We start from the raw sequence: 7,629 nt of genomic DNA, 5'->3' as shown, positions 1-7,629 counted from the left end.
GCCTAACCCGAACCCTAATCCTAACCCTAACCCTCACCTTAACCCTCACCCTAACTCTAAACCTAAAACTCACACTCACCCTAACCCTAACTCTCACACTCATCCTCACCCTCAGCCTAAACCTAAGCCTAATATTAACACTAACCCTAACCCTCACACTCACCCTCACCCTGAACCTAACCCAAACCTTCAACCAAAACCTCACCCTCACTCTCACCCTAAACATCACCCTCACCCTAAACATCACACTAAACCTAAGCCTCACCGTAAGCCTTAGTCTAACCCTCACCCTAACCCTCACAGTCACCCTCAGGCTCACCCTAACCCCAATCCTAATCCTAACCCTCACACTCAACCTTATCCTCACCCTCACCAGAACTTTAACCCTAACAATAACCCTAACCCTAACCCTCAACCTAACCCTCAACCTAACCATAAACCTCACGCTAACCCTCGCCCTCACCCTCACCCTCATCTTAAACCTAAGCCTAACCCTAACCCTCACCCTTACACTCACCTTAACACTAGTCGTAACCCTAAACCTCACCCTAACAGTAACCCTAACCCTCACCCTTTCTTTATCCTCACCCTAAACCTAACCCTCACATTAACCTTTATGCTCACCCTAACCCTAACCCTACCCTTCACCATAACCCTCACCCTAATTCTAACCTTAACCACTAACCTAACCCTCTCTCTAACCCTAACCCTAACCCTCACCCTCACCCTAACTCTCACCTAATCCTCACCCTAACCCTAACCTCTACCTAACCGAGACCCTCACCCTCAACCTCGCCCTCATCTTTAAACTAACACTCACCCTCACACTACCCCTCACCCTAACCCTACCCCTAATCCTAAACCTCAAACTCACCCTCACCCTCACCCTCAGCCTAACCCTAACTCTAAAGCTAATCCTAAACATAACCCTCATCATAACCCTAACCCTCACCCTAAACCCTTACCCTCACCCTCACCCTAACCCTAACTGTAACCCTCACAATAAACCTAACCCTCACCCTAAATCTAACCCTAACTCACACCGTATCCCTCACCCTAAACCTAACCTTAACCCTCACCCTAACCCTAATCATCATCCTAATCTAGCCATCACCCTAACCCTCACCCACACCTTAAACCTGACCCTCACCCCACCCTCAAATTAACACTAAGGCTAACTCTCACCCTAACCCTAACCCTTACCCTAAAATTAACCCTCACCCTATCCCTCAACCTAACCCTAACCCTAAGCATCACCCTCACTATCACCTTAACCAGAACCCTAATCCTAACCCTCAACCTAAACCTAACCCTCACCCTAACCCTAACCCTCACCCTAAAAGTTACAATCACCCTAACAGTAACCCTAACCCTAACACTAAGCCTCACACTAACCCTAACAATCACCCTAAGCCTAACATTAACCCTAACCCTAACCCTCACCCTCACCCGAAACCTAACCCTAACCCTAACCCACACCCTCACCCTCACCCTCATCCTCACCCTCACCCTAAATCTGACCCTAACAATAACCCTAACCCTAACCCTAAACCTAACCCTCACCCTAACCCTAACCCTCACTCTAACCCTCATCCTCACCATCACCCTAACCTTAACCCTAAGCCTAACACTAACCCTCACCCTCACCCTCACCTTAACACTAAAGCTAACTCTAACCCTCACCCTAACAGTAACCCTAACCCTCACCCTAACCCTAACCGTCACCCGAACTTTATCCTCACCCTATCCCTAACCCTCAAATTAATCCTAATGCTCACCCTAACCTTAACAGTACACCTCACGCGAATCCTCACCCTAACTCTAATCCGAACCCTAAACCTAACCCTCATCTAAACTTAACCCTAATTGTCAACGTTACCCTAACCCTCACCATCACCCCAACTCTCACCCTAACCCTAACACTCACCCACACCCTAACCCTCAAGCTCACCCTAACCCTAACCCTCACCTAATCCTCACCCTAACCTTAACCATTATCTAACAAGGACCCTCACTCTCACACTCACCCTAACCTTCACCCTAAGCCTCACCCTCACCCTATCCCTCACCCTAAATGTAACCCTAACTCTAAACCTCACCCGCACCCTCACCCTCATGCTCAGCCTTACACTAACCCTACCCCTAATCCTAACCCTAACGCTCAACCTGATCATAACACTCACCATAACCCTTACCCTCAACCTCACAATATCCCTAACCTTAACCCTCACAATAAACCTAACCCTCACCCTAAACCTAACCCTACCCCTCACCCCAAACCTCAACCTAAACCTAACCCTAACACTCACCCTAACGCTAACCCTCACCCTCACACTAACCCTCACCCTAATCCTAACCCTCAACTTAAACTTCACCCTCACACCACCCTCAAACTAACCCTAACCCTAGCCCTCTCCCTAACCCTAACCCTAACCCGCACACTAGCCCTCACCTTAAACCTAACCCTAACCCTACCCCTCACCCTAACCCTAACCTTAACCCTAACCCTAACCCTCACCCTAACACTGACCCTAACCCTAACCCTCACCCTTACCTTAACCCTCACCCTAACCCTTAAACTCATCCTCACCTTAAACCTCACACTAAACCTAAACGTCACCCAAACTCTAACCCTAACCGTCACCCTCACCCTCACCCTCATGCTAACCCTAACCCTAACCCTCACCTAACCCTAAAACTCACCCTAAACCTAAGCCTAACCCTCACCCTCACCCAAACCTACTGCTACCTCTAACACTCACCCTAACCCTCACGCTATCACTTACCCACACCATAAACCTAAACATAACCCTCACCCTCACCCTCACCCTCACCCTAAATCTCACCCTAAACTTAACCCTAACCGAAATACGAAACCCTAACCCTAACCTGAACCCTAACCCTCACCCGAAACCTTAAACCTATCCCTAAACCTAACCCTCAAGCTAAGTGTCACCTTATCCCTAACCCTATCCCAAACCATAACCCTCACCCTAACCCTCACCCTAAACCTTATACTCACCCTCACCCTAACCCTAACACTAATGCTGACGCTTACAATAACTCTAACCCTCACCCTAAACCTCTTACCCCTCACCCTAACCCTCATCCTAACCCTAAACCTACCCAAAACCTATCCCTAACCCTAATCCTAACCCTAACTCTCACCCTCATCATAACTAACCCTAACCCTAACACTAACTCTCACCCTCACCCTCACCCTCAGCCTAAGCCTGACCCTCACACTAACCCTAACCATCACACTAACCCTCAACGTAATCCTCAACACTAACCCTAACCGTAACCCTTACACTAAACCTAACCCTAAACATCACCAAAATCCTCAATAACCCTAAACCTAGTCCTAACCCTAACCCTTACCCTCACCCTAACCCTTACACTAACCCTAACCCTAAACATCACCAAAATCCTCAATAACCCTAAACCTAGTCCTAACCCTAACCCTTACCCTCACCCTAACCCTTACACTAACCCTAACCCTAAACATCACCAAAATCCTCAATATCCCTAAACCTAGTCCTAACCCTAACCCTTACCCTCACCCTAACCCTAACACTCACCCAACCCTAACCTTCACCCTAACACTAAGCCTAACCCTAACACAAACCCTCACACTAACCCTAACCCTCAGCCTAAAACTAAACCTCAACCTAAACCTAACCCTAACCCTAACCCTCACCCTTTCCGTAACTCTCACCCTCACAAAAAACCTGACCCTTACCCTTACCTTAACCTCACCCTAACCCTCACACTTACCCCAAACCTCAACCTAACCTAATAAAAACACTCACACTAAACATCACCCTAACCCTAATGCTAACCCTAACACTCACCCTCACCCTAACACTCACCCTAAACATGAAACTCACTCTAACCCTAACGCCAAACCCACAACCTCACCCTAAACCTCACCCTAACCCTAACCTTCACCCTAATCCTTACCCTCACCCTAACCCTCACCCTAAACCTAACCCTAAGCTAACCATAAACCTCACCCTAACCCTCACCCTCAACCTATCCCTAATCCACACCCTAACCCTTAGCCTAAACCTCACCCTAACCCTAACCTTAACCTTCACACTAATCCTAAATCTCACCCTAAACTTAACCCTACACCTCACCCTAACCCTAACCCTCATGCTCACCCTAAACCTAACCCTAACCCTATCCCACACCCTCACCCTCACCCTCATCCTCACCCTCACCCTAAACCTAATCCTAACAATAACCCTAATTGTAAACCTAACCCTCACCTTAACCCTAAACCTCAAGCTAACCCTCATCCTCACCCTCACCCTCACCTTAACCTTAAGCCTAACCCTAACCCTCACCCTCACCCTCAACTTAACACTAAAGCTAACCCTAACCCTCACCATAACAGTAACCCTAACCCTCACTCTCACCCTAAACGTCACCCTAATATTATCCTCACCCTATCCATAACCCTCACATTAACCCTAATACTCACCCTAACCATAATAGTACCCCTCACCCAAACCCTCATCCTAACTCTAACCCTAACCCTAAACCTAACCCTCACCTAACCCTAAATCTCAACCTTACCCTAACATTCACTATCACCTGAACCCTCACCCTAAACCTAACACTAACCCACACCCTAACCCTAAAGCTCACCCTCACCCTCACCCTCACTTAATCCTCACCCTAACCCTAACCATTATCTAAAAAGGCCCTCACCCTCACCTTCACCCTAACCCTCACCCTCACCCTAGCACTCACCCTAAATGTAACCCTACCCGTAAACCTCACCCGCACTCTCACCTTCATGCTCAGCCTTACCCTAACCCTACCCCTAATCCTAACCCTAACCATCAACCCATCATAACCCTGACCATAACTCTTACCCCCACCCTCACCCTATGCCTAACTTTAACGCTCTCACTAAACCTAAACCTCACCCTAAACCTAACCCTACCCCTCACCCGAAACCTCAACCGAAACCTAACCCTGACCTTCACCCTAATGCTAACCCTAACCCTCACCTTAGCCCTCACCCTAATCCTAACCATCATCCTAAACCTCACGCTCACACCCCCCACAAACTATCCCTAACCCTAACCCTCACCCTAAGCCTAACCCTCACCCTAACCCTAACCCACACCCTAGCCCTCACCCTAACCCTACTAATAACTCTAACACTCACCCTAACCCTCACGCTATCACTTAAACACACCATAAACCTAAACCTAACCCTAACCCTCACCCTCACCATAAACCTCACCTTAACCCTAACAGTAACCCAAACACGAAACCCTTAACCTAACCCTAAACTGAACCCGAACCCTCACCAGAAACCTTAACCCTAAACCTAAACCAAACCCTCAACCTAACAGTCACCCTAAACCTAACCCTATCCCTAACCCTAACCCTCAGTCTAACCCGCACCCTAAACCATATCCTCACGCTCACCCTGACCCTAACCCTAACGCGAACCCTCACAATAAATCTAACCTCACTCTAAACCTAAACTTTCCCCTTGCCCTAACCCTCATCCTAACCCTAAACCAAACCCAAAACCTCTCCCTAACCCTAATCCTAACCCTAACTCTCAACTTCACCCTCATCCTCAGCCTAACCCTAACCCTCACACTAACCCTAACCGTCAAGCCAACCGTCAACCTAATCCTCACACTAACCCTAACCCTAACCCGTACACTAACCCTAAACCTATACCTCAACAAAACCCACAATTACCCTAAACCTAGACCTAACCATAACCCTTACCCTCACCCTAACCCTAACCCTCACTCTCACCCTAACCCTAACCATCACCCTAACCCTAACCCTCACCCTAAACTTTACCCTCACCCTAATACTAAGCCTAAACCTAACACCAACACTCACACTAATCCTAACCCTCAGCCTAAACCTAATCCTCAACCTAAACCTAACCCTAACCCTAATCCTCACCCTCACCTTATCCCTCACACTAACCCTTTTCCTAACCCTAACTCTAACCCTCACACTAAACCTAACCCTCTCCTGTTCCGTAACCCTCACCCTCACCAAAAACCTCACCCTTACCCTTACCTTACCATCACCTTAACCCTCATAGTAACCCAAAGCCTCACCCTAAACTAACCAAAACACTCACACTAAACCAAACTCTAACCCTAATGCTAACCCTAACACTCACCCTCACCCTAAACCTCAACCTAAACCTTCACCTCAACCTAACAGTAACCCTAACCCTCAACCTCACCCTAAACCTCACCCTAAGCATAACCCTAACCCTAACCCTTACCCTCACCCTAACCGTAAACCTTAGCTAACCCTTAACGTCACCCTAACCCTCACTCTCACCCTAACCCTAATCTAAACCCTAACCTAACCTCAACCTAAACCTTCACCTCAAGCTAACACTAACCCTAACCCTCAACCCCAACCTAAACCTCATCCTAACCCTATCCCTAACCTTCACACTAACCCTAACCCTCACCATAACCTTAACCCTACCCCTCACCCTAAACCTCATCCTAAACCTAACCCTAAACCTAACCCTAACCCTAAACCTCACACTAACCGTAACCCTCACCCTCACCCTCACCCTCAACGTAACCATAAACCTAACCCTAAACCTAAAAATAACCCTAATCCTAACCCTCACCTTCACCCTTATTCTAACCCTCACCTTCACCCTCACCCTAACCCTAACCCTCATCCTTAACCTAACCATCAACCTCACCGTAACCCTAAACCTAACCCTAAAACTTAGTCTCACCCTAACACTAACCCTAAACCTAAAACTAGCCATTACACTAACCCTAATCCTCAGCTTAACCCTAACCCTCAACCTAACCCTATCCCTAACCCTAACACTCACCCTCACCCTAGCCCTCACCCTAAACCTAATCCTAATCCTAACCCTCACCCTAAACCTAACCCTCACCCTATTCCCAACCCTCAATCTCACCCTCACCCTAACCCTAACCCCAAACCAAACACTCACCCTAACCCTCACCCTTACTGTAAACCTAAACCTAACCCTCACCCTAACCCACAAGCTTACCATAATCCTAACCCTCACACTTAACATTACTCTCACCCTCAACCTAACCCTCACCCTAACCCTAACCCTCACACTAACCTTACGCTAACCCTCAAACTAACCATAATGCTAACCCTAACTCTCACCCTGACCCTAAACCTCACCATAATCCGAAACCTCACCCTAAACCTATCCCTATCCCTAACCCTCAACCTAACCTTTACCCTCAACCTAACACTAACACTAAGCCTCACACTAACAATAAACCTCACCCTAACTCTAACCTCACCCTAACCCTAACCCTCACCCTAACACTAACCCTAACCCTCACCCTCACCCTAACCTTTAACCTTACCCTCACCCTAATCCTCACAACAACCCTAACCCTAAGACTAACCGTTACCCTCTCCCTCACGCTCACCCTCAGCCTAAATTTAAACCTAACCCTCCTCTTAACCCTAACCCTCACCTTCACCCTCACACTAACCCTAAGCCTAAAGCTAACTCTAAGCCTAACCCTCACAATCACCCTCACCCTCACCCTAAGCCTCACTGTCACCCTCACGCTCACCCACACCCTAAACCAAAGCCTAACCCTC

Source organism: Dipodomys merriami, unplaced genomic scaffold (assembly GCF_024711535.1).
Source record: "Dipodomys merriami isolate MVZ:Mamm:240054 unplaced genomic scaffold, mDipMer1.0.p SCAF_221, whole genome shotgun sequence".
NCBI classification, from domain to species: Eukaryota; Metazoa; Chordata; class Mammalia; order Rodentia; family Heteromyidae; genus Dipodomys; species Dipodomys merriami.
The sequence above is the reverse complement of the archived record's forward strand: the minus strand, read 5'-3'. Positions refer to the sequence as shown.